This window comes from Columba livia, chromosome 3, assembly GCF_036013475.1.
Source record: "Columba livia isolate bColLiv1 breed racing homer chromosome 3, bColLiv1.pat.W.v2, whole genome shotgun sequence".
NCBI classification, from domain to species: domain Eukaryota; kingdom Metazoa; phylum Chordata; class Aves; order Columbiformes; family Columbidae; genus Columba; species Columba livia.
Window position 1 is genome coordinate 100,236,087 of NC_088604.1, and position 11,241 is coordinate 100,247,327.

Here is an 11,241-nt window from a genome sequence, read left to right on the forward strand (position 1 = left end):
TCCCTTTCCTGCCTTTTTGTGTCTGTCCTTCACACATTTCAGAAGGAAGGATTATAAAAAAAACACCATAAAACCCCAAATCTACAGATGTAGGAGAGACGTCTCTTAAGTCATTCTTTCTCTTTTTTCACTGATGTATTCTCTCATGAGTGATAATCATCTTTTTTGAAATGCAGGTCTAAGATGGAAGGAATTTTTATCTGGAAGAGTAATATAAATTAGCTTTGACTGCCAGTTTCCACTGATTATTACTTTCCAGGCGGAATTCCTACAAATTCTTGAGGCATGACCTCTGATGAAAAAATAAACCCCTTTAAAAGTTGTTTGAGAAATTCCAGATAACTTTCACAAGAGATTTAATTTTAGAGCATTAACACAATCTTGGTTGGAAAGATAAAACTACAATGCAGTTATTTGGTAGGAGTCATTACTGAACAGTGAAGTCATTTGAGCTTATTTTACTGTGCTTATCTTTTTGCCCTCTTTCTTCCTCCCCCCTAGACACCCCACCCCCCCCTAGTTTTATTATGCATTACTCAGTGCACTCTGGATTCACCCTCATAAAAGGATAAAGTATCTCAGCAGATATCCAGGCTTAGGCAGTGAGCTTGAGAGTAAACTCACAAGCCTTAGTTATCTACACCAAACACCCGGTGCACAGGGTATCGTCTACATATTGTCAGTTAGTGTTCATTAGCTTGTAAATCTTGGGTTTGTGAGGCTTTAGCAAAGGTAAAAGCTGCCACAGATAGAAAAGAGATGTTTTAAATACCAGTGCCAAGCACTTAGTAATGGCAAATGCATCTTTGAATCAGATTTCACCTCTACTAAGCAAATAAATTAGAAAAAAGAAATGCACCAGCAAATCAGGAAAGAAATCTCCTGCATCTATTTGATCTGCAGATGTGTGAGAAAGGGAAAAAATACATGTTGGAAGATATTAGCTTATATTTCATTCATTTTCATAATTCTTTTTGAATGTTTAGAGCCAGAGTTCTTGGTTCTTTACTTGTGAAGTGTGCAGACACTGCGATGAGATGCCCTGACCCTAGACACATGCAAGCTTCTGCTCAAGGAACTGTGCCAGTGTCTCTGTGGTCCTGCAAAATCATCTGCCCGCTCACCCCCAGGTGCTTAAAAAGAGCCCTACAGAGTGGCTGCCCATCTTTAACTTAACATGTACCACCAAGGAGCAGAGCAGTGACACTGCCCAACAAAATGTTCATAATTACATATACTGCCAGGTCAGCATGTCTGCTTCAGGGCCAGGGGATGAGGGCTGCAGTGCTATGAAGGCAACAAGATCCAAATAGGTGGGGACCTTGGGAAAAATTATTTCTGTGTCCTCGCATGTGACTTCAACCCTCTCAGCTGCATTACAGCTGTTCTGAGACTTTCCAAAGCAGAACAGAAAGATCAGGCACTGATTTCCACTCACTCCGAGCAGGAATAGGTAACTGACTCCAGTCCCATGGAACAGTCCAGCTGGGCTCTCACCTGTACCTGAGTCAAAGTGTATATATTTTATTTTCAGACCAGCTGCTGTCTTCTAAACTGCTTCTCTTCCCACACAAGCATTAACAGCAAGTACTCCCCAAGGCCTGCTGAGAGATGACACTGGCTGCCTATACATAGGAGCCTGCCCAGTATCAGTACACTGGTCTGTCTTATGTCTCTGTGGGAGTAGGTACCAGCTGAGTATAGGAAGGTACGTAGGCCATTAGAAGCTTCTCTCATGTGTGAAGATCAATGTAAAATAAAGCCCAACCTTTTCTTCCTGACAGCTGCTTGCAACACTCTACTTCAGAAATTCACTACCATGCATTAAAGGAGCATGATCACTTTTTGGCTAGGGAAATAGCCTTTTGGGAAGCAACTTTCCATTTGGAAGAAGTCCCTATTTTCCTGCAGAAACATCAGATTTAGTCCTCCCTCATCCCATTTGTTTTGTCATTTTCTTATCCCTTCTTTTCCATTAGCCCACTCTATTCATCTCACTAGAAAAATGGAAGAAGAGAGGAGGGAAGGAAGGAAGAATGCAACCCTGAATTTCATATGCAGAAAGTCCTTTATTTCTATTCAATTTTTTATAGTCATTGGTCTTTCAGCTATACTTCTCCGCTTCTGGCTATACTGGTTCAAAAGTACATTATACCTTGATCTTCTCCCCTTATCAGTGCTTCCCTTCCAGCAATTGATTAATTATTTGTTTCCAAAACTCCATCCATATAAATGTCCTTCCTCCTTTTCAGCTCATCACCAGCAGAAGCATTTCGGCTAGCTGAACTGACAGTAATGTAATTCTGGTTGAATATGAAACAAAAAGGAGAATCATGCTCAACGATTACATGAAGCGATACCTGCATCCAATAATATCTTGACATACACATAGGTGTGTACCTGATGTTTATATATACACTCTTTTTCCCCTTCAAGCAGTGCTCAGCTACCTTAGCCAAATTAGTTGGTTTCTCCACTAACTTGGCTTCTTGGATCAGTTTATTTACAATGTGTAGAGCACAAGTGTGTGATTAATCGTGCAGCTAAGCAAGACTCATTCATTTACCTGCACTTAAAAAGTGTAAGTTTAGAGGAAAAACATAATTTGAAAGCCAAAACTTTCTCTGTTGTTTCATGAGTATCTCCATATAGTACCCATTGGAACAGGTCCATTCCTTGCTTGACCCAACTCATAAACCAGAGCTGGAATAGAGCTCACTCCTCTGAGAAATGTAGGCTTTTGTTTTTAATAAAACATGTGGGCCTAATTAGTATGTAAATAAATGAATGACTTTCAAGAATCCCAGATAACACTTGCTGAGCAATGGGTCAGGCCAGATTTAATCTAAAAGTCTTTCTGCTGCGTGTAAATGATTATGTCATAGCATTTGTCTTTAATTACTAAACTGTTTCCAAAGTCTTGACTCACGGCATGTTTCTCGGTTAACCACAAAAACTTGTACTACAAGATTTGCCATATAGATTGTTTTTTTCTCCTACAGCATTGTTAAGCCCTGGCTCCTGAAAGAGGAATGTAACGATTTCCCAGAGATAGACACTTGATCTTTACAGTAGTGACAGCATTTTCTTTAATACAGTTTCCATATAAAGGAAAAAAAGGCACTTTTCACTCATAAGGAATACTGTAACATCCTTATTATTGACAGCAAAACAGAGACAAAAATATTTCAAATACATCTCCGTATAAATCCAAATACCAGGGAGCACATTTGTAACTCCATGTACAATGATCTTGGTAACAAGATGCACCTTTTTGCATATACCATGAGAACCAACCCTTGCCAATAGCAGATATTCAAAAAAGGCTCTGTCTCTTGTTGCTTCTACCTGTACAGTATTTCTTGGTATCTATGAACACTTTTCTTTCCATGTAGATTCGGTCTCAGGAGAATGAAGTGTACCAGCTACTCTGTGAATTAACTGACCAACCTGAGAACCTAGGAAGTGTGGGGTTTTTTGTTTGCTTGGGTTTTTTTTTTTGTCATAAGGAAAATGTTGACCTGAGCACTCAGCTCTGAGAAAGACAGTGTGAGGCTGAGCTGGTGGGTTTGTCATTCACAAGGAAAGCCAGAGGAGAGAGATGTAATAAGCAGAAGTTACTTGCACAGATAAACTGGAAGTTTAAAATGTATTTTATGTACACCTCTGTAACTTGAGTCTGATATAGGGAAAATATGGGTACCAAGTGATGCAAGCTGATGATACTTAGAGCAGCATAGAAACAGGCTCCTGCTGTCTCTCAAAGGGAAATACACCATTTGGAGACTGTCAGGGAACAAGCACATCCCTCCAGTAAATGTAGACAGTGCTACAAGGTGCCTCCACAGGAACTGTTCATCTCTCTGCACTTTAGATTTTGGCAAAGCTGTTGGTAGTAGCATACCACCTGCTGAATGTCCTTAAGAGCATCTCCATTTCTTCCCCTCTTCTAACTCCTGGCCTTGCCATCCACAGTCACAGGGCAGGAGTGTAACCCACTGGAACTGGCTGACTTGCCAGAACACATGAGAGGGGTCTGACACTGAATTCCTAAGGCTCAAATCACCAAGCAGAAAAAGGCACCAGTCACCAAGACAAGTAACACATGAAAAAATAGGAACTTACCTATTGGTATGCCTAGGACAAAACCAAAGCTGTCTGTACTCTCTGCAGCACTCAACACAACTCACCTACTCAGTCAGAGGGCTTGTTAAAAAAAGGCAACATGAGGGTGTCATCTGCCCTTTACAGGAAGCACTGATTAGGATAATCCTGTTCAACTGTTGCTTGACTCTGGAGACATCAGGAGGGAAGTAGTGAGAGTTTCAGGTTATGAGAGGGTAGAGAATGACCTAAGAAAGCTATTTTGTTATAGGCTTAGCATAGCTGAAAGGAGCAGGATTTTTAGACGGTAGTGTCAAAAGGACCAGCTGCTATAGCGGGAAAGATTAACTGTTTTTTTTTTTTCTTTTGTTACAGAAGCCTACCTTGAACAGATTAAATAACGAAGAAGAAAGTCTTGTAAGGAGAGTTTAAATATTTCACATATTTTCATGCTCTCTAAACTTCTTCTATTCCAACTACAGTTTTAGTGAAACCAGCAAGCACACAAGTAGTTTCATGCTTCCATGATGCTTTCTGGAGTCATGCACCAATGTAACCTGCAGAGTATGGATGACACTTCATAAGCAATATTTATGCATTCATTGCAGTAAAGCAGCTCCTACCTCTGAGCAGGGACACAACAAAGATAATGGTGTAATATCAGGGAAGACCCACTTCTGCACTGGAGTTATCTCCCATGAAACAGAGGGTGCCTCAGGCAGCCCTTCACCAGCAGCAGAATATTACTGCAGTTCAGAATTGGTTACAGAGTGGTTTGGCTGGTATCAAATGTTGCCTTGTTCTTAATTAAATATTTTAACCAAGTTGTACTTCCTTAGCCTCCATTCAAAAACAGGTGTTTGAAGAATAGAAGGGAAATATTCCAGCCTTAATTTCTGGGGTATAAGTTAAATATCTTTAAGTTGCTGAGCTTCTACTGCAATTTATGGACTTCGTTTTCTCATTTGTTGTGTACATGAGCTGAGCAGACACAGCCTGGTCTCAAGTGAAACTTGGCATGGAACAGTGGCCTACTGGCCTCTAGGACTTTCACGAGAATATGAGGCCACATTTTATGTGGCTATGTACTGGTGAATGGAATGTTTAAATAAATAGCAAATTAAGTCACTTAGCCCTCAATCAACAGATACAGCATCCCAAAATGGATTTCCTGCAATTTATAGCTATATCTCGCTGAAGATTCGTATTCCACCAGCTTCAAGAGTCTTGGAGTTGAAGACCGGTGAGATGGCAGTCAGACTCCTCTGTTAGCAAATACATAAAGCAGAACATATCATTCTGGGTGTATGAATACTTTAGAAGGGCTCTCATCCAGGGCAGCATCACCTGGACAGATTTATCTACGTGCTTATGGCAAGACTCTGTACTTGTGGCTGCAGTGTTCAGAAATTCCCTTGCCTCTCTCCCTCTTTTAATTTTCTCCAGCAAGAAAATGGCTTTTTAGTAATCAAAAATATATCTTCTGTACAGAAGATTGATTCATTACCAACAGGCTACTCACAGGTTAAAATATTAATTCTATTGAAACATTTCATCTGTTTAAAAAAAACGTAACAGGGCAGAGGGAACCCAGAAAGCAAGTATAGGGAAGAACCATACATCACAATAAATTTATGCTGTAATGTAGCAATTTAAAGTATTGTTCAGTCTTAGTTCTTCATTTCATAGTGGATCAATCTGTACATTGTGGACGAATCTGTACATTGTGGGTGAGGTGTCATCATTTTCTTCAGGTACGTATCTTTTTTTGAAACAAAAGGACAAGCTGTTTCTGACTGAGGAATAAGAACCTTATCCCACTGGAAATTTTGCAAAGGCCATCTGCTTTTCTTTGAGCCTTAAAAGAAAAAAAAAATCTAAAAGGTACCTTTCTTTCTGTGATTTAAGTTCATGACCATTTATCATCATGCCAAGTCAGTTTGTCTTTTAAAAGAAGTTTTCCATAAAGAAAAAAAAAAAAGGATGATTTATGAATTAGGACACGAAGAACTTTCCTTGCTGCCAAAGTTAGCCACAAAGTGGTTCAAATGCCATCCCCTCTATGGTGTTTTTCTGCCCAGCTGTCAGTCAGTACACAGATATAATTGGAACACATCAGGAAAATACAATTTCTGGAAAAACTGAGAATTTTCATAAGAACAAACAAATTCAAATATTTAAATTTGGCGGACTGGAACAGAAACACTTTGGTTTCTACCATCAGTTTGAACTTCATCTTCCATGTAACACTGTTTCTCACTTACTCCTAACTTAAAAAGATGGGAGGGGGTTGCTGAGCACTGAGTGTTCCAAAGGAAACTGAGAGTTTATATTGCAAAGTAAATATTTTGTTTGATTTGAAAGAAAAGTTGGTTAAATATTCATCCGATGGTAACCTGGCTGGATCTTGCAAGGCAGTGGTAGCTGCTTCATGGCTGGAGGAGGAATTTAAAGGCTTTGGACTATAATATTATAAACCAAAGCAGTAATTACAGTGCAACACCTGCCTGAGCACAAACATCTTACATTGTAATCCAGACAGAAAGGAGGACATATACACAAGCAAAGCCTATGTTTTGTTCACTTCAGACCTTTTTGTTTCTGAGTATTGCAAACCTTTCACAGCTCTCCAGAAGAAGGCATGACATGCATGCGACAAATTTTGCCACCACCACGATAGCATATGCATGTCCAAGAAACATCTATCCCATAGATGTTACCTTTTCACAAGGTATCTTGCCCTATCACTGTTACTGCTCTTTCCCTTTCTCTGTTAAAAACCTCTTATTCATTCTTGTTTGTTATACCCTCATATAGCCTTCTGTCTTGCCCTTCATTTTTTTTCTTTCTTAGCCTTGTGAAACAATCCTCCCCCAACTTAAACTGAACTTGTTACCCTTTCTGGTTGAAAGGATTTATTAAGAATTACTCTAGATTATGTCAACCAACTTCAACAAAAATGGCTTTTGATTTCATATCAGTTCAGATGCTGAATAGTGTGTGTGGTTTTTTTCCCTTTATTGGATTTGACATAAATATCCACACTGCGATTCTTGCCAGTGTTTGTTTTCCCTTTTGTACAAAACAAAGAATACAACAATTTTGCCAGTAGATTTTGTGATCAGCAAAGTATTTGCACAGCCTAGTTTATTTTTCTAAACAAAGGAGGTGGGGCCTGAATGATTCAGGAAACCCATTACACCCTCCTAGCTCTCCTGCAGTCTCAAATACAGTCAGCTAAATGGCCTCGGTCTTACCCAGAGCACCCATCACTGAGAGGGGCAGGTTGCATAGGTGCACAGAGCATGTTTTTCCTTCAATACTTATTTCACACAGGACTCGGGGCTTCCCACCAGTGCTCGATAAAAAAATCACCAGACCTATGAGTTTCCTCCTAGTATAAAGACACAAAATATGTCCTTAGGCAGAGACAACACTTTATTTTCCCACAGAAAAAGGGGCTAAAAGTCTTTTTATTGCACTTCTGGGGCACATGGTGCTCTCCGGGGAAGTGATCTGGAGCAAGGGGGGTGTGATGCAACATTTAACACTGCGTTAATAAATGACAATTGGTGAATGCTACGATGGGTTGAAACATTGCAATTAGGCCAGAGTACAAGTGAAGGGTCATGATGTGACTCCAGGCCCCATCAGAGCTGGGGTGAGCAGCTGCAATAGCTGAGCAGAAATAGTATGAGCTTTGCATCACTTTAATGCAAGCCCAAGTGTCGCAAAGGCAGGTGGCTGCTGGAGATGGTGTAATCCCCAGAGCTCTCTATGCTTCCTTTAAAGACATGTCTTGGTCCACACCTGCCAATGGTAGGTGTGAGAAGCCATGGAGCTGGGTGGAATGCTGACCACCTTTGACGTTCCTCTGCTCCATGTGAGCTGTGAGGATGATGGAAGCCGACCCAGCAGTTCTCTAATCTGTGTTTATAGGACTTTGATCAGACTGAGGTGGTGGTGGAGGGAAATGAAACTGCGCTTGCATGTCTCTTATCTCTTTCTGGGAAAGTGTTAATTCTTACATGAAGGCCAGAACATTCTCCTTGCTATTTATCTGTGCTGCATTGGCTTTGAGAGCACGTGCAGCTTGCAGGGTAGGCAAAGGAGAAGCTTCTGCACTAAGGGAAAGACTTCTGGTTCCCCTCCCAAAACATCAGGCAGCTGGACAGGTTTGGGGCACAGGTGAGATGCAGATCACAAACCTGCTTGGGAAGGAAGGAAACCTTGAGAAACAAACTGGCCACTAGCCCTAAGATGGCCTGATTTTTCCACCCTTTTTCCAGAACATGTGTCAATACCACAGTCGTGGCTCTGCTAGTCTTACCTAGAGCTGAGTCCAAAGGCAGCCTTATATTTTGAGGACATTTGTTCAGGCTTGTGCAGGGAGAAGACGGATATCCGTCTTGCAGAGCAGATTCCATGCTGTTATCAGAGTCATTCTCGTAGCTACAGCTTCTAAAACAAAAATATTTTGCAACTTGAAGAGTTGTGTTTGAAAATATGTGTTCATAATAATTTCAACAACCTACTACAGTACTTGTCAGACTCCTGCATTTGCTACTAGAAAGATTTTTCTATCCCAGCCTTTGAAGACGGGATCATGGTACGTGATAACACAGCAGGAACTGCAGCTGGTCATCACCAGATTGTTGAATCTGCAATGGACCTTCTTCTGTCCACCCATGAAAACAGATTGAATTTATCCGGACTTTTTAGGTGAAAAGTCTGCTGAGCATCCTGTATCTTTCCCATTGATAGTTCTTACAACATAAAAGAGTAATTTATTTGTCAGCCAGTAGTGCAGGCAGATATTTTTGTAAGCCTGTTTGTTTTGGTGTCCTCAAACATGGGGTCAAAACATGTCCTAGTAGCAATTGGGCCCTTTTGGGGGTTATCCCAAAGAAAGGGCTCCCTTAATTCTATCATATGATAGCGGTCAGCAGCAGTTCAGTGCAGAAAAAATAACTTTTTCTTAAAAAAGGCAAGCCACACCCTTTTTTTTCCTTTATTTATAGAAAAAAAAAGGGGGGGGGGGCGTGTTTTGTGTGTATGTGTGGTTTTGTTTGTTTGATGAAAAGTATAATTTTTAAAAGTATTAAACTCTCTGAAACAAAGTTAACCATGTTCTTGTCTTGCAGGTCTCTTTACTTAACATCATGATTCCTCAGTTCTAGCACCACACAGTTAATGATCTGATATGAAGAAGTGTCTTCCTGACATATACTTAAAAGACAAAGCAATGAAAATAAACCCTGACTTCCCTAAACTTCAGCCTCTGAAGTCTGGTGGAAAACACTCTTTACAGATGACCTTAAAGAGGTGGTTATCCCAGCTTGTGGAAAAAATAATAAAAAAAAAAAAAATTAAAAACATCAACATAGTATTACTGTTCATCATATTTAAAAGGTTTTTATTACACCATCTCAAGCCTTTCCCTTGCACTGGATTATTCCTGTAGGCCAAGTCTCTGTACTCTTCATCTGACCTTCTAGACCTTACTTCTTTAGCAAACCAGCCACTGCTGCAGCCAACCAAGCTAGCAATCTGCCCTGGTGAGCCAGAGTTCACTTGGGGATCTAGCACCACTTTCCTGGTTTTAAAAGAGTCCCTGAAACCCTTTTCATCTGTCATCTTGCAAAGTTAGACTTGAGTAGGACACAGAGCGAGGTATGACTGTGGTAGGCCTTTGCCGGCTGCTGCAGAGCAGTGCACGGAAAGTCAGCAGTTCCATGTGTTTTCCTTCTGGCTTTCTCCACAAATTTCAAACAGAGGCACTTGCAAGTATAATATATCCAGTCGGATGAGTCAACAGACCTCGGTGAGCAGGGCCGTCAGCCTGCAGTGACAACAGGATGGGACTGGCCGCAGGAGTGTGTCAGCGAGGGGTTACTCCTCAGCACAACGGCCACTGAAGTCACACGCTGAGAATTTTGTTTATAAAGTGAATTCCGTAGGTATAAGTCATCAGGAGAAGAAAAAGCCCCACGGACAATATTATATAATCCAGATAAATTTACTAATAGGGGATTTTCCAGTGGAAGAAACCTTACATCATGCTTAAGCAAGTAAAAATAAACCTGGCACTTGTATTTGTTCTAAACACAAGAAGAGCCTTGATGAACTACTTGTTACATTTTTTGGCTAATTATTAGTCATGCTGAGCATTGTGATGTTGGTTGCAAATTTATTCCATAACTGCATCCTAACCTCAATATTGAAGTAGTGTAAGCTTTCAAAATCACTTTCTTTGTAAGGCTCACTGTTTCCAGAGAACAATACATTTTCCTTTCCTAATTATTGCTGATGTTTTAGCCATTATTGAACCTCTTATGACCTTCTTCAGAGAAGAAAATAATACTGAGCTTTGAAACAAGTTACTTGTGAAGTAAAACTAATCAAATGTAAGGTTTGTATAGCAAGACCTGACGCTCCCCCCCATATGCCAGATACATTTAAAAATCTTTGTAGTTGGAAAAACAATTACTTCCACTGAATTTTGCATCTGAACATCACAAATGAAAGAAGATGTGGTTTATGACAGAGTAAAAAAAAAAAAAACCAAACAACACAACCAACCAAAAACAAGCAAACAAACAAAACAACAACTAAAAAACAAACAATGGATCCAAAGTATGACTGAAATGACTGTGGTCCTAAGAGCAAAGCAAACACAGAAGATGCAAAACCAGATATATTGTCTGGAAATAAATCCTTTCTTTTCAGAGAAAAAAAAAAATCTGTGTCACTAGTCTTTGTTACTTTTTACAAAAATGTGATATTCAAGCAGACCAGTTGATTCTAGTGATTCACAGCATGCACAAGATGCATGATGAGGTGTTCATGGCTTTCCATTGCTGAACAGTAGGATTATCCAGAGAGGAAAGTGTGTTTGGGTTTGGCAAAGCCTCACTGGCTACTTTTTTCACAAAACCTTATGGTTAGGTTCATCTGAGCAAAGCCCAGTTTGTGGCAGAGAGGGGTTATTTGGGTGAAAATGGAAGTCTTCTGAACTTCTGCTCCACAGAGAGCCAAAACCAAGGTGGGTTCACTTGGCTGTCAGTTACAGCTTGTATGTGCTGATCTTACAACGCAGATACGTTACAACAGCTTTAGACCAACTGGCCAGGAGTC

At 40.3% G+C, this 11,241-nt stretch overlaps 1 long non-coding RNA gene across 1 annotated transcript; it reads left to right on the plus strand.

Annotated features, from left to right (window-relative positions):
• The first annotated feature begins 552 nt into the window (after positions 1-552).
• Positions 553-10,813, plus strand: LOC110357049 (uncharacterized). The gene is made up of 3 exons (XR_010471621.1): positions 553-2,392; positions 4,480-4,521; positions 9,249-10,813. It is a non-coding gene; the product is annotated as an uncharacterized LOC110357049 (long non-coding RNA).
• Positions 10,814-11,241: the final 428 nt, after the last annotated feature.